At 45.5% G+C, this 20221-nt stretch overlaps 1 protein-coding gene and 2 long non-coding RNA genes across 3 annotated transcripts in view; 2 read left to right on the top strand and 1 right to left on the bottom strand.

Moving 5' to 3' along the window:
* Positions 1-3490, top strand: part of LOC310742512 — a 305504-nt gene extending 302014 nt beyond the window's left edge. Inside the window, exon 3 of the long non-coding RNA XR_014538486.1 lies at positions 3463-3490. This is a non-coding gene — a long non-coding RNA (uncharacterized lncRNA). The remainder of the gene's footprint in view (positions 1-3462) is intronic.
* Positions 1-20221, top strand: part of LOC310742625 — a 657991-nt gene that overhangs the window by 364044 nt on the left and 273726 nt on the right. The gene's annotated exons all lie outside the window — the stretch shown is intronic.
* The window catches only part of ANTXR2 (ANTXR cell adhesion molecule 2), a 153648-nt gene that overhangs the window by 4951 nt on the left and 128476 nt on the right, over positions 1-20221 (bottom strand). The gene's annotated exons all lie outside the window — the stretch shown is intronic.

Below are 20221 nucleotides of genomic sequence, written 5' to 3'. Positions count from 1 at the left end.
AGGCAATATTAACTAATATAATATACTTAATTGATTTTTTCCCTTTCCCTGCTTTTTTTGCTTTTTTTGGAAAAAAAAATTATGTAGCGAAGTCCTAGTGAATGCAAAACTACCCAGAATTTCAATTCACAGAAGAGGAAGGGAAACACCGAAACTCAGAGAGAGAGGATGGAGGATCTTCCTGCACTTAGAAGCCCAGAATAGCCCATGTGGATGGGGAAGGCAGATTCCACTTCTGCCGACAGAAGATCTGGAACTTGTGCAACTCGGAATAATTACCTACATCTGATCCCAGCACACATCTGTGCTCAGATGTAAAAAAAAACACCACACATGCCCCGCTTCTGCAGACAAATGCAAATGGCATATATGTCCCTGTGTCCTGCATCTCTGATGCACAGGTTTTGTGTGTGCTCATCAAGCAATTTTGGGGTGCATGTCTGGATCAGGCCCACTGCCTTTAAATCTACTCTGCTTCTTCTTTTAAAAGTAAAATCTACACACTTTTTTTTTTAATGAATCAATCACAAAAAGTATTCAACTAACTTTCACTCAGTAGAGCCACTGAAATCAATGGACCTGAGTTAGCCATGCGCATTCATTTCAATGGGCCTACTCTGAGTAAAAGTATGTTAAATTCAAATTACGTGTTCCCCCTCACCCCACCCAAACCATTCATAGAACAGTACCACAAAATAAATACAGCAACCCTAAACATATGTGTCCACAGCACTGGAGTAATCTTTCTGCAAATAAGGTTGTGGTGGTGATGTGCTTGTCCTGAGGTTGAAATGCCCCATCTCAGGCCAGGATCTGACACAACCATTAGGGGCCGTCAAGGTCCCCTTTTCTGTGGTGGCTCCCCGTTTGTGGAATGCCCTCCCCAGGCACCTTCAATACACCCCTGTTGGTGCCAGGCAAAAATATTCCTCTTCAACCAGACCTTTGATCAATTAATATTCTACGTACAGCCTTTTAACTGTGGTTGATTCTTGTTGTTTTCGTTTTAACTATTTATTTGTGCTTTTACCTTGTACAGTGGTACCTCGGGTTAAGAACTTAATTTGTTCTGGAGGTCCGTTCTTAACCTGAAACTGTTCTTAACCTGAGGTACCACTTTAGCTAATGGGGCCTCCCGCTGCCGCCGGAGTACAATTTCTGTTCTCATCCTGAAGCAAAGTTCTTAACCCAAGGTACTATTTCTGGGTTAGTGAAGTCTGTAACCTGAAGCGTCTATAACCCAAGGTACCACTGTATTCTTATCTTGTGATCCGCCCTGAGATCTTATGATGAGGGGTGGTATATAAGTCTAATCAATCACTAAAATAACTAAAAATCGCATTGGATTAAAAGGCGGTGCCAAAAAAGCACAGTGCAGCGCAGTCAAGGGACTGGAAAAGAGAGTGTTGTATGTACGATCTCAGTGGAGCGGGTTTACGGATTGAGAACTTTGCCATCTCAGTACAGTGGTACCTCGGGTTACAGATGCTTCAGGTTACAGACTCTGCTAACCCATAAATAGTACCTCGGGTTAAGAACTTTGCTTCAGGATGAGAACAGAAATCACATGGCAGCAGTGGGAGGCCCCATTAGCTAAAGTGGTACCTCAGGTTAAGACCAGTTTCAGGTTAAGAACGGACCTCCAGTACGAATTAGGTTCTTAACCCAAGGTACCACTGTACTGAGTAAATCACAGCTGCATAAGTCATAGATATAGAGCAGCCTTCCCCAACCAATGTTTTGAACAGCAACTCTAATCATTGCTCACCATTGGCCATGCTGGCTGGGACTGTTGGGAATCACAGTCCAAAACATCCGGAGGGCACCACAGTTTGAGAAGGCAGGCACAACCACCAGAGACCACACCAGAAGATTAAGACTAGAAAGATGCATCCAGTTCCCTGAGCTTTCTTATTTGTCTCACAGTGTGTTCGCTGTGTGCCTAGATTTCCATAGCCGACAACTCTAGTGTTCTGATGGTAATGCCCTGGCCCATTTTCACACGTTGACTGGGGATCTGTAACCCTGAGCTGAAACAAGTCGGGCTTTCCAAATTAGCAAATGAAATATATTATGAATATTCAAATAAGAACACACATATGCTGGGTTCATATTTACTGGAAGTCAAGCAACCTAATCTAATCTGAAGTTTGAATTTTGAATAGCATGTGAATGAAGTGAAGTAGACAAAGACTGCGGGAAAACTCCCTCTGACTTCCGTGGACTCTGATGTACATATGTTATGGTGAATGTTTGAAAACGGTTGACGGTTGACATTTACATGGGAATGTTGACAATCTCAGAACTCTGTCAAGGTCTAAATAAATCAAGAGACACCACAGTAGATGTTGACAGTCATCTAAATGTGATTGTCAGCATTCTCTTGTGTATGTCACAAAAGTAGGGACACACATACATGTATCTCTTTTCAGGAATCCACAAAATCCATCTGAGATTGTCAGGGCTCCAAATGCAATTGTAAATAGTCACCAACGCCAAACATTTATGCATAATCCACAGCAGTAATAATAATAATAATAATAATAATAATAATAATAATAATAATACAACTTGACATTTATGCAATGTGTTCAAATATTAAAAGTGGCTCGCATATATTGCCTCCAAAATTGTTGGATGTGGTCAGGCATTGTGACAAACCATAGTTTTCACTGTGTATATATAAACAAGAAACTAAGATGCAAAGTAAACTACGTTTTGCTGAGAACCCAGAACGAAAGCTTCTAAACTCTCATCCACAGAGGAGAAAGAATGTGAGCTTAAAGCAGCTTGTGCTTGTAACTGGTTTGCAGTTAATCTGAATGCAGTCGTTGAATCCATCTTTATTACTGCTGGCTTGCAAACTGCAAATGACCAGTGTTTGACTATGAAACTAATCGGAAACCACCCCAAATAGCTTATTTCTGTGTGGGAAGATGTCACACCACTGATCTCACTACTGTCCAGTCTGGCTCACAACAGTAACTCGAGATACTTGTTGCTGGAGATACTGGGAAATGGACCTGAGACCTTGTACAGTACATACAAAGGCCTTTCTATCTCCCCATGGTTCTTACCACCCGCCACTATCCAGCTACCAAGCGAACAGAGGGTTATGAGATATTCATCCATGTCAACGGAGCATTTTCTCTTTATGCATTCTCAATTTTATCTCCCCCCTCCATATTGATGGGCTTGCAGATGAGAGGCATTAAATCAAAACCGTACGTAGAAGGGGGAATCTTTTTGTGAGCTGCAAGCCTGCTTTATCCGAAGGCAGGATGTTGGAAAACACACAGAAAGTGCTAATTAACTTTGAAGGTCGGGGTGTTGTACCGCCATGGATGTAACAGCAAAGATTCCATGCCAGCGCAGAAAAGAACAAGTTGCACGTGTAGGTAATGGAATGTGACAAGGTTTGCGCTGCTTTGTAATGCATGCATGCAGAGGGCACATTAAAAGTTGCCACAGAAAGCCGGAGCAACTTCCTGGCATTGAAATTAATTTGCTGTCCCAAATCCTACCCAGAACCCATTGCTCCCGATTCCAGTTCCACACACATTTGAAACCTAAGGAGTGGAGTCAGAAATTCAGTGAATAAGACTTTAAGAAATAAATAAATAAGAACAGCCCCAATGCATCTGATCAAGGTAAATGTTTATATACCTCTTTTGCATGTGAACGGTGCCATTTTGGCTATATAAAGATCGATCCCCACCACTGAGATTGGGGGGGGGGAGGGAATGCTATTGCATTATAAAGCTGTACAGTGGTACCTCCGGTTAAGTACTTAATTCGTTCCGGAGGGCCGTACTTAACCTGAAACTGTTCTTAACCTGAAGCACCACTTTAGCTAATGGGGCCACCTGCTGCTGCTGCTGCTGCGCCGCCGGAGCACAAGTTCTGTTCTCATCCTGAAGCAAAGTTCTTAACCTGAAGCAATATTTCTGGGTTAGTGGTGTCTGTATCCTGAAGCGTATGTAACCCGAGGTACCACTGTATATAAAAAACCTTGCTCCTGTTTTTAGGGTCTTTCTTCTTGTGACATCCCTCTCTTTTGAACTGTCTCCCCAGAGTTCAGTTTAATTGCTTTTGGGGGTTTTCTCTCTCTCTCTCTCTCTCTCTCTCTCTCTCTCTCTCAGGTCAGATCAGGCATCCCCAACCTGCGGCCCTCCAGATGTTTTGGCCTACAACTCCCATGATCCCTAGCTAACAGGACCAGTGGTCAGGGATGATGGGAATTGTAGTCCAAAACATCTGGAGGGCCAAAGGTTGGGGGTGCCTGGGTTAGATTTTGTTGCCTGCTGTGACCACACCATGGGTTTTTCTGTACAGCTTTTATTTTTTACTCTATGTTTTAGCTGGGGAGGCCATGGCTGAAGAATGACTAATGAACTATTTAAAATAAACTAGTGTTAGATATGGGATGGAATTCACTGATTGGGATTTCCCTTCTCCAGCACAGAAAAACCTGAGGAAGCTGAACCACCTTCTCAGCCCCACTGCCACAGTCTGTCATTGCGGTGACTTAATGTTACATTCATGCCCTCTTACTCAATTAAACAATCAATACATCCAATTTGAATTCAGATGTATCATGCCTTGTAAATCATTGGGTCATAAACCTTAACAATACCAACATGCAGTCGGTATAAAATTGAACTAAATTAGTGTCTTAGGGCTACACTAATTAAAACATGAGTTATGCAGGCATCCCACGATTGTCTCATGAGTGATCAGCGTAGCTTGGGTGGGCCAATATGCTTAAGGATGCAGGTTTAAGGAACGGGACCTGCTTTGTAATCCTAAAAGAATTTTAAAGCAGCACACATATTCGATGCCTTTATCAACCTTGAACTTTTCCCCTTACTATCTCGAAAAAGCCAAGTGTTTGGAATCCTCTACAAGAGACCAGCAGCATAACGTTTAAAAAGAAGAAGAAAAACTCAGAGGAACATTTGCAAGACACTTGTAGGATCACTCCGCCAATAATAAATAAAAAGTATTAAAGACATTAGGTGACATCCAAAGTAAGTCATGCCCATGGAAATCAATGGACTTAAGTTCATTACTGGGAGAAAAGCAATGACAAACCTAGACAGCATCTTCAAAAGCAGAGACATCACCTTGCCAACAAAGGTCCGTATAGTTAAAGCTATGGTTTCCCCAGTAGTGATGTATGGAAGTGAGAGCTGGACCATAAAGAAGGCTGATCGCCGAAGAATTGATGCTTTTGAATTATGGTGCTGGAGGAGACTCTTGAGAGTCCCATGGACTGCAAGAAGATCAAACGCATCCATTCTTAAGGAAATCAGTCCTGAGTGCTCACTGGAAGGGCAGATCGTGAAGCTGAGGCTCCAATACTTTGGCCACCTCATGAGAAGAGAAGACTCCCTGGAAAAGACCCTGATGTTGGGAAAGATGGAGGGCACAAGGAGAAGGGGCGACAGAGCACGAGATGGCTGGATAGTGTTCTCGAAGCTACCAGCATGAGTTTGACCAAACAGCAGGAGGCAGTGGAAGACAGAAGTGCCTGGCGTGCTCTGGTCCATGGGGTCACAAAGAGTCGGACACGACTAAACAACTAAACAACAACAAAGTTCATTACTTTTAATAGGTCTGCCCTGCGTATGACTTCACATCTCCAGCTGTGAATATGATTTGTGCAGCTTGTAAGGCAAGCACCAGCCATTTCTAATTTGAGTGACAATTCCCGTGAACTTCACTTTAAATTATTTTGGGGGTGCCCGTTATCTTGTGAAAAGGTGCCAGCTTCAGGAGGCACCAAATCAGTTGCGATCGCCCCAAAGAAAGAAATGCAACGAATTGCTTGTCTTGTCGAAAGTCAATATTAACTTCTCTCAATGTTACTCTGATGTTTCCACCGAAAAAGGACTATCTTGGCTGTCTCTTGGTGCAGACCCGAGTTATTGAGCCTGAGCTTCCACAGCCACCACTTGGCCATGAACCACCACTGGCAGGACTGGCAGCAACAGATCTATGCTTATTTCCTTGACATCTGATGGGAGGGTGTTCCACAGGGCGGGCGCCACTACCAAGAAGGCCCTCTGCCTGGTTCCCTGTAACCTCACTTCTCGCTGGGAGGGAACCACCAGATCTATCTTAAGATCTATGCTTAAGATAATACTTTCACTCTTTTGCTAATCATGCTGTTTTTAGTGTGTATTTTATATTTGACTTCCTTTAGCAATGTTTTCTTTTGAAATGTTCAAGATTTTTATTTTTATTTTTGTACTTTGGCTGCGTTAAATGTGCATTCTGTAACTGACCTCCTTTGCAATGTTTTGTTTTGAAATCTTTAGTTTCCTGTTTACTGCTATACTTTATATTTGACTTTATATCCAGCATGAAACTCTGGACAGCTGCTGCCAGTCAGTGTAAAAAGCACTGAACTAGATGAGCGAATGCCCTGCCTCAGTATAGGGCGGCTTCCTATGTTCTTCCAGCTAGACTGGTGACTGGGAGTGGCTGCTGAGACCATATAACACCAGCCCTGAAAGACCTTCAGTGGCTCCCAGTACGTTTCCGAGCACAATTCAAAGTGTTGGTGCTGACCTTTAAAAAGCCCTAAACGGCCTCGGCCCAGTATACCTGAAGGAGCGTCTCCACCCCCATCATTCAGTCCAGAAGCTGAGGTCCAGCTCCGAGGGCCTTCTGGCGGTTCCCTCGCAGCGAGAAGTGAGGTTACAGGGAACCAGGCAGAGGGCCTTCTCGGTAGTGGCGCCCGCCCTGTGGAACGCCCTCCCATCAGATGTCAAGGAAATAAACAACCATCTGACTTTTAGAAGACATCTGAAAGCAGCCCTGTTTAGGGAAGTTTTTAATTTTTGATGTTTTATCGTGTTTTTAATATTCGGTTGGGAGCCGCCCAGGGTGGCTGGGTAGGCACGGCCAGATGGGTGGGGTATAAGTAATAAATTATTATTATAACAGTGGTACCTCGGATTAAGAACTTAACTCGTTCTGAAGGTCCGTTCTTAACCTGAAACTGTTCTTAACCTGAAGTACCCCTTTAGCTGATGTGGCCTCCTGCTGCTGCCGCCGCGCGATTTCTGTTCTCATCCTGAAGCAAAGTTCTTAACCCGAGGTACTATTTCTGGGTTAGCAGAGTCTGTAACCTGAAACGTCTGTAACCTGAAGCATCTGTATCCCGAGGTACCACTGTATTATTATTATTATTATTATTATTATTATTATTATTATTATTCCATTCTCTCTCTTCATGTGAATGAAGGTAGCGGCTCTCTAGCTCTACGCAACTCGCCAAACAGCTGTGAGATTATATATATATATCTCACACACACAACTGACATAACTTTGCAGCACAGACATACTTTTATCAGTACAACCCTCCCTTAACACACCCACCTGACTGCACTGCTGAGAGGTAAAATAGATCATGTGCGCACTGCAAAAATCCTGAAGCAAGATTGCATGCAACCGTTTCTTCCGGGTCCTCTAAGATGGCAAGACCTTATGCTTTTGGACAAATGAGCGATAAAGCACAAGGCGCTGATAGCACAACAGTGCAGAACTAGTAAAAAATAAATAAATCCCAAGGTATTTAGTTGCAAGCATTTCCCTCTAACCCTGTTACATTTAGCATTTAGGAGCTGACATCACCAGCCCACTGCTGAACTTAAGTGTCATGTTTTCCAGTCGGGGAGGTGTTAACATTCTAGCGGCGTTAACATTCCCCAGTGCCTCCTCTGGCTCCCTGCACAGGATGTATTTCACTGCTATAACTGCTGGAATATTGGGCTCACCTCATAAATATCCATGGACACCTGCAGTTTAGTTTAAATACTGTATATATATTTAAACACAGGGAGTGGATTGATATATTTACTTTGGAAAGGGATTAGTAAACGCCAACGCTCTAGGCGGCTTTGAAATGTGGCCAAAGTTTGAAACAGGCACTTCCTCGCGCAGAGTCTTTGGCTGACAAAAAGTCCTTCAAGAACAAAGACTAAGGCAGTCAGATTGTGTCCTTTAAGAGGCTAACTCAATCATTTCAGCACATACTTTCAAACAGCCAGATACATGCAATATTCACAGAAAGTGAGTCTAAAAAAAATTAATAAAAAAACCAGATCACATTTTCAAATGTCAAAGGCATTCTGACTCTAGATTATTACTCCACCCAGATTATTACCAGATTATTTCCTAAGGGATTGTGTGTTGTATATCTTCCTTTTGTGGCTGTAAGTCACTTGGAGACCTTTGGGCAACAAGCAACTAACAAGTTTAATAAATGAAATAAAATGAGTGCTAAAATCCTCCTTGTTACTTAACTGGGTGATGTTCCAAACTATACCAGGGTGAGACACATGTCTCCCAGATTTCTATGCTTCTGTATTGGTGGGATTCACAGGCACAAGACAGGCCTGGGCGTAGGAAATGGGGTGGGTCAAATTCACTAGGTCTCTCTGCCCATATCCGCACCATACGTTCCAAGCATTATTAACAGCCATGGCTTCTCCCAAAGAATCCTGGGAAATGTAGTTTGTTAAGGGTGCTGAGTTGTATGGGGAATCCCGATTCCCTATCCAGCATTTATACCTGGTGAACGACATGGGTGAATTTTTAAACACCTTGATGGGGAGTCTGAACAGGCTTGCTCACATGTTACGCAGAACACAGGCACAAGCGTGTTTCTACATATGCACAAATGTTTGTGTGAAAGAAACACGGAAGTGATTTCATGCATATGAAATCGGAGCCAGTGAATGTTAAACGCATCCCTCGTCACAATTAACTGGAAGTAAATAAAACGGAATGGGCTAAAAGTAAACAATTCCAATTGCATCTCCAGGTGTATAGCTTCCTAGCACAGTAAATTTTGAACATACAAACATTTGGTGTGGGGAGGGATGGAGGTAGAAGAGGAGGTTTACTTGGTGCCAAGATTTTGACTTTAAAAGCTGAGAGAAATTTTGGAGTGCAAGATCTACACCCTTGTGCAAATTAATTGAAACAAAGCATGTTTTCTATCTTACTCGTAATCCTGTACTCAAAGCAAACATGAAAAGTCCATTGATCATTATGGTGTCGGAAGCCTGCAACCAATAGAAGGAATGATGCGCTCGCCACAATATATTGAGGTTCTACGAAAGAGAGTTATTCCAGAGCTGGAAAAGAGATATCCTGAGGGTTCTGGGATATTGCAGCAGGACCTAGCCCCCTGTCACACATCAAAAGTGGTGAAGAAATTCATGACAGAGCATCAAATACAGGTACTTGATTGGCCAGGGAATTCCCAGGACGTAAATCCCATTGAAAATTTGTGGGCTATACGCAAAAGTCGCCTCTGTGCTGTAGACTGTACGACTATGGAGAAGCTCATTCAGGCGCTGATTCAAGTGTGGTACAGGGATCTGAAAATCAACAGTGACTGTTCGAAACTAGTAGACTCCATGCTGAACCGTGTTCAAATGCTGCTTAAAAATGGCGGAGGTCATATCCATTAGTAATGTACATACATGTGAGTTTTGTACATGTATATGTGAGTTCTGTGTGATAAACTACATTGTTTGTTTCAATTAATTTGCACAAGGGTGTATGTCCCAGGAACCCAATTGCTGCGCAGAGGATCCTGCAACCCGGGTAATGAAACAAGTGCTGTGTTCTGCTGCAGAAAGGGTCCCAAGAGAGTCAACAGACTATTATTGCCCATGGTGTTTTTTTTAGTTCACAGGCTGCTTTTAGAAAATGCTATTAAGGGCAGCTCTTTTATCCCTGCTAATAGTGCTTATTTTGTAACTGGGCATATGGACCTAACAACCGTGCAGCCACAGAGCATAAACCCCTCACGTACGCGGTTGTCAGTCATTTAACCCGGTGAGCGCTGGGCCTGCAGAGGCAACACAGGCAGTTCATACTGATGCACCAACATTAACAGCTCTGTCACCACTAGAAGAGCAAAGAAACAAGGGTATTTTGATGGTGGGCTTTATCTGCCTGTGCTCAGAATGAGTCACTGGGCAGTCAGGTAAGAGAAGCAATGCGGTTTCCTTCGTTTGTGAACTGACCTGGGATCTTCGGATGTAGGGCGGTACACAAATTTAATTACCGTATTTTTTGCTCTATAAGACTCACTTTTTCCCTCCTAAAAAGTAAGGGGGAATGTGTGTGCGTCTTATGGAGCGAATGCAGGCTGCGCAGCTATCCCAGAACCCAGAACAGGAAGAGGGATCGCTGCTTTCGCTGCACAGCAATCCCTCTTGCTGTTCTGGCTTCTGAGATTCAGAATATTTTTTTTCTTGCTTTCCTCCTCCAAAAACTAGGTGTGTCTTGTGGTCTGGTGCGTCTTATAAAGCGAAAAATACGATAATAGTAATAATACTGTAACAGAAAATGTTCATAAACAAGCTGATTTTACATGTAAATCTAGGACCAATTAACCATTAGTGGTTAAACTGTATACAGTGGACCCTCTGGATACGAACTGAATTCATTCTGGGGGTCCGTTTGCACCCTGAAAACTATGTAAACAGAGGAGTGCTCCTGCGCATGCGTGCGGCAAAACCCAGAAGTATAGACTTCCGGGTTTGCCGTGGCTGGCCGTAACCCAAAGATTCCGTATTCAGAGAGATATGTAAGTAGAGGTACGACTGTATTTTATTGAGTTTCAGAGACCAACGCATTGCCTATATTGTATATTTCTTTTGTTTCTATCCACTTAATGTAGCCCGCCAACTCTCTGCACGCAACCTATTTCATTTCCAGGCCCATAATGTTCACTAAATGTTCACTGAGTGGTGGCAGAAGTAACAACCGGAATACAGCCCTAGTAACTGTAATAGTAACTGTAGCACAAGTAGCAGCCACAGTATGGATAACTGCAGTAATAAAATATAAATAAAGTATGAATACTGGTAACAGTCGTTGCACTGGCACTGCTATTCAAGCCAGAAGTATAAATATACTACTAGTAGTAGCTGCCGTGATAACTGCAGTACCAATATCTGTAATGGAAACTTAAAGTGATGTCACAGAACTTGTGCTTCTGGGCTCAGAAGTATGAGTTTTAGGGGTACTCATCTCGACTGCCGGGACAGGGGTGGCGCTGTGGTCTAAACCACTGAGCCTCTTGGGCTTGCCGACTGGAAGGTCGGAGGTTCGAATCCCTGTAACGGGGTGAGCTCCCATTGGTCGGTCCCTGCTCCTGCCAACCTAGCAGATCGAAATCACGTCAAAGTGCAAGTAGATAAATAGGTACCACTCCAGCAGGAAGGTAAATGGTGTTTCCGTGCACTGCTCTGGTTCGCCAGAAGCGGCTTAGTCATGCTGGCCACATGACCCGGAAGCTGTACGCCGGCTCCCTCTGCCAGTAAAGCGAGATGAGTGCCGCAACCCCAGAGTCGTTCGCAACTGGACTGGACTGTCAAGGGCCCTTTACCTTTTTACATATTGACTGCAAGTGAGTATTATAACCAGCACCAGCACCTGAAAGAAGCCAAGATACTTCCTAGATGTGGAAGGGATGGGCATGCTCAGCTCTTGTAATATGTGGATCGTATCAGACACATCTCTCCACCAGCAAATGTCCATTTCCATCTGCTGTGATTCTATATTGTTGCAGGGTGGGGACTGGCAAATTAAACCAGATGGATGGTAGTTACACCTGGGGAGATCTTTCTTAACCCATCCATACCCTTCCAATTTTAAGGCCTACAGAAATAATGCAAATAAGCTTTGAACTCTCAGGAAAAGGCCTGTATAAATGCTAAGTAGTAGCAAATAATATAAATGACAGCACCGTTTCCTTTTGTTAGACCCTATTGTTGTGAAGCAAAACGACTATCAAGTTGTCTAACTGATACCATTTCATTAGCAAATGATATCGTAACAGTAGTTGTTTGATATACCTCATTTAAGCCATTATTTGCCCATCCTTTTGAACTATACATCTTTTTTCACTCTTTCCACTCAACAGACAACCCTGGAACTTGCTGTCCCAAATGCTTGCAAAGCAGCATGGCGATTATTTAAATTAATAATGATAATTTAAATAATTGCCATTATTTCTACATAATAAACTAGGAAGGGCGGGACTCTAAAACAAGGCACGCTGCACATGAGATTGCTAAATGCTGCAGTCGTTAAGAACGAGGATTAAAATAGTATCGGGGTTTAACTCTTCAAGGAATGAAGGCAGATTCCTCCTTAAGACAGTGATTGATAGATCAAGAGGCGTAAGAGCTGAACCAGGACTTTAAACAGAGGAGGCAAAAGCAACAGAGACCCTCGAACACATTCTGCATATAACAGCCCTCTAGATGCCACTGTCATCCAGCTGTCATTCCACCAACCAAAGCAGTTGTTATGCTACCGGACAGCTAGCCTCTGAAGCACTGCTCAGCGCAATGAGTGCTAAGACCACCGCAAAAAGAGTCTAAATGCCCGGGCACCCTCCCTCTCTCAGGGCTAGGTGGGTGTTTTTGCTCCTTTATGTTATTTTTTCTGGCTACAGAGAACACAACTAGAAGGTTCAACTTCTCCTCATGGAGGGATTTGTGGGGTTTGTGTTAAAAATTCGTTTGTTTGGTGTGTGTTTGTGTGTGTGTGTGTGTGTGTGTGTGTGAGAGAGAGAGAGAGAGAGAGAGAGAGAGAGAGAGAGAGAGAGAGAGAACAAACAGCTGCAAGGCAGCCGAAGTCCTGATTCAAGCAATTCCTGAGTGGGTGGTGCAGCATCAGGGATACAATATTTGAATCAAGCACACTACAGTGGTACCTCAGGTTACATACGCTTCAGGTTACATACACTTCAGGTTATAGACTCCGCTAACCCAGAAATAGTGCTTCAGGTTAAGAACTTTGCTTCAGGATGAGAGCAGAAATCGTGCTCCGGCGGTGCGGCGGCAGCTGGAGGCCCCATTAGCTAAAGTGGTGCTTCAGGTTAAGAACAGTTTCAGGTTAAGAACAGACCTCTGGAACGAATTAAGTACTTAACCCGAGGTACCACTGTATACTGCTTTGTTTCCTTCAAATTATTTTTGAGTGCCTACGTGTGTGCATGCACACATGTGCGAAGAAGGGATGCATTTCCTAAATCAATAAATCGAAGTGAGTCCCACAGCCATGGGACTCCCATGGAAAAGAATACAACAGCCCCTGGAGAGAGAGGAGAGCAGGCTGAGGGCTGATCAAACAAAGGCAAGCACAGTATCTCACTCCATCTCCCTGAGGCTGGATGTAAATAAAGGTGAGAGATAGGCAGCATCTCTCTTTGAATCAAGCCCCCGGCATGCCCTACTTCTCGTTTTTTTGAGGGGGGAAAGACCCATCTCAGCACCTTGTCAGTTGCAACTGTGGACACAGCACAATGCCACAGGAACGGCTGAGCTGACCCATCAACGCCAGCCCTGTGATCTCAGCGGGGTGGACAGTCGGGAGAGCAGATCTGGCATGACAGTTAAATGTGCTCTCCTCGCCTTCTGATGACATCCTTGACAAACAACCTTCATGTTTCAGCATTCAGATACTGTCAAGGGTTGGAGCTGCATGCCGCTGCAATTTTCAGCTGGCCTAGGCTCATTTTAGGCACTAGAAGTCACACTTCCAAGGGTGTCCCAGAAGCCAGAGTGGGAATGAGAGCTGCACGCAGAGTCTAACTGGGTCATACAATAAGCTGCCCCATACTGAATCAAACCACTGGTCTGTTTAACTCAGTACTGTCTACACCAGTGGTTTCCAAACGTTTTTGGGCCACCACCATCTTGGCTCCATAAACTCAGTTCCCACTACCCTGCCTTGTACAATGCATGATTCAGAACAGCAGTTTGCATGACCCACCAAGGAAGACAATAACACAATAAAACTCAAAACAGTAACAACAGCACATCTATTCAAAGTCCAGTTAAAACTATTTGGCTTAATTAATTCAACAAAATTGATTCGTCAGGGTGGGTGGCGGGAGCGGGTCAGGAGTAACTCGCAAGGTATATGTGAGTTTAACTCTTTATTCAAAGAAACAAAACACAGCACAGCAACTCTTCCCATAAGCCTTGCCCCAATGAGGCAGTTGTGAGGACTGAAGGCCTCTACCTCCCCACAGCTCTCAAAGTCTCCTCCTTCCTAAGCAACCTGAGATTTCTCCGCCTTGTCTGTCTTTGCTCTGCCTTCTTCACACCTCTTCTGGTTCTGGGAGGCTGAGGGGAGGGGAGTTGGTTGCAGCAGGAGGGGGAGACTCCCAGGCTTCTTCAGCAGCCTGCCTGACCTCTGCCTCTTGGCTCCCCTCCTCTCCAGCCTCCACTTCTGTCTCTGAGTCTGGACTGCTCTCTGCCACAGCCTCTTCCTGCTCACTAAACCCTGTTGCCTCTTCAGCTTCCAACGCCGCCTCCTCCCAGTCTGCTCCCTCTTCTCCCTCTGACCACTCATTGTTGTTGTCCTACCACCACTCCTCTGGCTCTGAGTCTTCTTCCCTCAGGGGATTCCCCAGCTGATGCCTCCCACCTACTCTGCATCCAACTATGGCACCAATGGTATCACCTGATCCAGTGACACCAGCTTTTCAAAGTCTGATAGTCATATGTGCAGTGCCTCCTGCTGTCCCCTTGCCTCTTAGCACTACTCCAGATAATCCCACCAGCCCCAGGGAGTGGTCCTGCCCACTTTGGAGGGATCCAGGCAGAAGGCCTTCACCAGCCCAACCTGAAAAATGTTAGGAACTGAACGTGGTATCTTCTCCATGCAAATTATATTCTCTACCACTGGGCTATGGCCATTCCTGGATGAGTTGACCAGAGGCTTTAGAACTGCTGGAGGGATTGCAGGCTTTAAGAGCACTAAACGGCTGGCCTTTGTCCTTGCTCTTTGCCCTTCCTACAGTGACCATGTGCCCTTCTGCACATCTGCCCATGGCTTCCACGCTAGACCTTACACTTCCTTCCCTCTGCCACCCCAAGACTTTGCATCGAAAATTGTCAGAACAGCTGAATCTCCTGGAAGCAGATTTTAATTTGCTCCATGTCTTCCTAGCAGGGAAGGGGGAATCTGTGTGTCCCTACAGATGTCATGGGACCACAACTGCCATGACCCCTGCAGGTTTCTCTTCCCTCGAGTTGCCTTGAGTTTTCAGGGAGATAAGTAGCCTGAAATATGCAAGTGGTTATCACATCCTCTGACTCATTTCAGTTGGGATAACTCACAAAAGTGGAAATATGCCAGCCTAGGTGATTGGCACAGTCCCAGATGTCCCACACGAGGGGCTGCCTACTCCTGAGACAAGCTCTAGATCAGGCATCCCCAACCTTCGGCCCTCCAGCTGTTTTGGACTACAATTCCCATCATCCCTGACCACTGGTCCTGCTAGCTAGGGATCATGGGAGTTGTAGGCCAAAACATCCGGAGGGCCGCAGCTTGGGGATGCTTGCTCTAGATCATTTATCAGTGGCTTAGTGGGCAAACATGTGAACATCTACGCCATGAAAAGCTAGCCCAAACTTTGGTCTGTTTTGGGGTCTACAGTTCCCATCATCCCTGACCACTGGTCCTGACAGCTAGGGATGATGGGAGTTGTAGTCCAAAAACAGCTGGAGACCCAAGATTGGGAAACCCCGAGCTAGCCTTTAAACCCCTGATTTCTGCAAGTTAAGGTCCTGCTAAGAGCACAAGAGGCCAGTGGCGTAGCGTAGGTTGTCAGCACCCAGGGCAAAGCAAGTAATTTGCGACCCCTAACTCGTGGATTTGCGCCCCCTAACCCGTGGATTTGCGCCCCCTAACCCTAACCCCCAGATGTTGCGCCCGGTGCGGCCGGCCCCCCCTGCACCCCCAACGCTACGCCACTGCAAGAGGCCAGGTCATTCTACCTGGTCAGCTGACACCCCTATCAACACACATGGAGCTTTAACCATCAGTTGTGTACTGATTCCAGGTCATTCCAATGAGCTGGAATTTCTGCTACAGATTTCATTTCCTCTATAGCTATTAAAAGATGTTTTTCATTGGGGGAGGAAGAGGGAGGTGATTATATCCATAAATTCTTGTCAGGTTTCTCTCTCTCCCTGCCCCCACCCCCTTCTAAATGAAGACATGGCAGCTTTCAATAATGAAGAAAACATATTTTGATAGCTATTTTTTTATGGTGTGCTGATAGTTTTAAATATACAGTGTAGCATATGTTTAACACAGAGCATATGGGGAAAAGCGAAAAGCAGGTTTTGATTCCCAGGCAAAATATGATTCATGCCTTAGCTGCCACTGTGCAAACACTGTCAGTTAGGCAGCTATTAGCCATGGAAGTTAAGTGGAACCTCCATGGCCAGCAGAGTATATCTGGGAATACCAGGCACCAGTGAGATGCTGCCTCCTGCTGCTGTTTTTAGGCTTCCTAAGGGTATGTGGTTGGTGACGGGTAAGAGAATGGATGCTGAACCAGATGGGCTTTGGGGCTGATCCAGCAGCTCTATACGTTTCAAGGATGTGACTTCCCCTCAAGATTTCTGCGGTCTGTAGCTCTGTGAAGGCTCAGTTCTTTGGAGGAATTTGTGGGCTTTAAATACATGGTGCGTATACAGCCTTGTATGCTGCCGCTACGAGGGAGATCACAGAACTGAAATTGGGCCTCTTGGGCTTTCAAGTCCAACCTTCTGCTAGATGCAGGAAATCAAGGAGTCAGAGCAATCTGTCCTCTGCATAAAAATATAGACACCTGCCTTATACAGTGCCAGACTAACTCAGGCTACATTTACATGTCTGTTTATCCCAGTATACCTGAAGGAGATTCTCCACCCCCATCGTTCAGCCTGGACACTGAGGTCCAGCTCCAAGGGCCTCCTGGCAGTTCCCTCACTGCGAGAAGTGAGCTGACAGGGAACCAAGCAGGGGGCCTTCTCGGTTGTGGCGCCTGCCCTGTGGAACACCCTCCCATCAGATGTCAAGGAAATAAACAACTATCTGACTTTTAGAAGACATCTGAAAGCAGCCCTATTTAGGGAAGTTTTTAATGTTTGATGTTTTATTGTGTTTTTAATATTCTGTTGGGAGCCACCCAGGGTGGCTGGGGAAACCCAGCCAGATTGTTGGGGTACAAATAAATAAATTTATTATTATTATTATTATTATTATTATCCCGATGTGTCCATAACATATAATTCCCGCATTATGATTGAGTTTCCACATGACGTAAAAGAAGCTTCCAGAAAACTACAGTGGTACCTTGGCTCTTGAACAGCCTAGTTCATGAACAACTTAGAACCCAAACATCACAAACCCAGAAGTGAGCGTTCTGGTTCTCAATTTTTGGGGGGAGGTCGAACGTGTCCTGAGTCCTGAGCTTCTGTTTTTGGTGTTGCTCTTCCATTTTTAGAGAGATCGCGCTGATTGGGCCGGTGAGGAGAAGCGTCCAAGCAGTGCTCTGCAGTCTAGCCACTTTGACACGTGTGTGTGTGAGAGAGAGTGAGAGAGAGAGAGAGATCTCGAAAGATTGTGCTGATTGGGGCGGTGGGGAGAAGCGTTTTAGGGGTAGCTTTTCAACAGCCTGGAATGGATTAATCCATTTTGCATTACTTTCTATGGGAAAGCGTGCCTTGGTCTTGGAACGTCTTGGTTTTGGAACGGACTTCTGGAATGGATTAAGTTTGAGAACCAAGGTACCACTGTAATGGAACGTAGTGCATGTTCAGCTCTCATCTGCAGCCCCATTAACCTGAAAAAAATCACAGGAACAGAACGCCATGCAATTTTTCAGTGCTGCTTCCATGGAGAAATCATGGGTGGGTATGGGGGGACACAGAAGTACACATGTGCAGGAAGGGAGGGGGAGAAGTGAAGTCATCCGATAACGTTCATCATTGTGTCACATCACACCCATTGGAGTGAATAAAACATGCCAGTATATCAGTCAAAAAGCCACCATTCCATAACACAATAGGTCCTGCAGCGCAAAAGGAATGTTAGGAAAAGGGACAGAAGAACTAGCATTATAATCCGGGAAACTACAGCAATATTCCCAAAGGCTGAAGGCATCCTCAGTACCATCTCCTGACTGGCGGTGCCTCTCCAAGCTCTGAGAAAGGGTGTACCGTATTTTTCGCCCTATAGGACGCACTTTTTCCCCTCCAAAAATGAAGGGGAAATGCAGGTTTTCGCTGAAGCCTGGAGAGCGCACCGACCTCTCTCGCTCTCCAGGCTTCGGGCAGCTCTCCGCAAGCCATGGGAGCCCGGCGGGAAGTCACACCGGGCTCCCACGGCTTGCGGAGAGCTGCCTGCATCCCGAAGCCTGGGGCATGTCCCGGGCTTCAGGCAGATATCCGCAAGCCTGGGGAGACCGGCGCGACTTCCCGCCGGGCTCCCTAGGCTTGCAGATAGCAGCCTGTTCTGGGCTTCCCCCGCCCCAGCCCCGCGCCTGGGGGGGAAAATAATTTCCCCCCCTTTATTCCCCCCCCCAAAAAAAACCCTAGGTGCGCCCTATGGGGCGGTGCGCCCTATGGGGCGAAAAATATGGTATTTGCCAGTCCTACTGGGAGATGCTGGGGACTGAACCTGTGATCTTGGGCATGTAGCACAGATGCTCTGCCACTGAGCCAGGATCCATCCCTGAAGACCTCCAGTGAAATTGGGCTGCTCAAAGTTGGGCTGTTTGTTTTAAAATGATCCGAGAATCTATTGTCTTTGTGGTGAGGCAAACACCTCAGTCAGGGGCACATTCAGCCTTCCGGTATCCCACGAACGATTCCAAGTGATGGCGGTGGCATGTGGCAATAAAAACTGCACCCTCGGAAGCGTCACCACAGGCTCGAGAAAACCAGGAGAGGGGAGAGAGGCTTCCAGTGGCTGTGTGAACCCCAGACAGCTTTGCAGATTAGCGACAGAACATCAAAAATAAGCTTCACGGGAATCGAAGCTACAGAGAGAAGATGCCTGCAAGGTGTCCTGCGGAGCAATGCGCTGGTTACCGCAGAAGGGGAAGTGCTGGCAAACACAGTTGCGGACACGTGAAGAGTGAAGAGAAGAAGAAGAAGAAGAAGAGTTTGGATTTGATATCCCACTTTATCACTACCCTAAGGAGTCTCAAAGCGGCTAACATTCTCCTTTCCCTTCCTCCCCCACAACAGCATGAGGAGCGGGGAATCGAACCCGGTTCACCAGATTATGAGTCTACCACTCTTAACCACTACACCACACTGGCTCTCCAAGAGCAGATGTCACTCACAGGGACAGAGATGGGAAGTTCTAGGGATCAGGCACGCTGTACAAATCACGAGCTATTTTTCTCTCCGATGCAAGGTCGCCAGGTCAGAGCAGTGGGAATGGTGTGCATGGTGATGGGTTCATTATTGCAACTTTGACAGGATTCCAAGAGAACGCCTTTTTTTGCCAGAAGGCATACTTGTGCAGTTGCCTTTCTTTCAGAAGGAAGACAAAGAGGCAGGGCCTGCCTTGAAAGCATAAGAAGAGGCCTGAATGCAGCCAATGGCGCATCTAGTCTATCATCCTTCACTGCCTAGGATCCTCGTACCTACAGGACCGCCTCTCCTGGTATGCCCCACGGAGAGCCTCAAGGTCCATAAATAACAACACCCTAGTGGTCCCGGGCCCTAAAGAAGTTAGATTAGCTTCAACCAGAGCCAGGGCCTTTTCAACTCTGGCTCCGGCCTGGTGGAACTCTCTGCCTCATGAGACCAGGGCCCTGCAGGATCTGATTTCTTTCCGCAGGGCCTGTAAGACAGAGTTGTTCCGCAGGGCCTTTGGCTTGGAGCCAGTTTGATTCCCTCCCCCTCTTTCTTTTTTCTTTTCCTTTCTCCTCCTGCGATGAGGCTACATTTTAATATTTTAATGTTTCAATATTTTAATGTTGTATTTTAATTTTGTTTTTAAGTTGTATTCATTCAACTTGTTTTTATTATTGCTTGTTAGCCACCCTGAGCCCGGCCTGGGCTGGGGAGGGCAGGGTATAAATAAAATATTATTATTATTATTATTATTATTATTATTATTATTATTATTATTATCCTCTTCTCCCAGAGGCCTGCGGAAACCCTACAAGCTGAACATGAACACAACCACACTCTGCCCATATGCAATTCCCAGCAACTGGTATTCAGAGACATAATGACTCCGAGAAAGGAAACAGAAATAGCCTTGTCAAATCCTGGAGCCATCAGATGAAGCTTAAGGATGGACACTTATTGTGGCATTGAGGAACCAGTTCAGAGCTGACAGCTTTATAGGACTATGTAGATGCCTATTGGCTCCT

This window comes from Podarcis filfolensis (genome assembly GCF_964270895.1).
Source record: "Podarcis filfolensis genome assembly, chromosome: 9".
Classification (NCBI taxonomy): Eukaryota; Metazoa; Chordata; class Lepidosauria; order Squamata; family Lacertidae; genus Podarcis; species Podarcis filfolensis.
The sequence above is the reverse complement of the archived record's forward strand: the minus strand, read 5'-3'. Positions and strand labels throughout refer to the sequence as shown.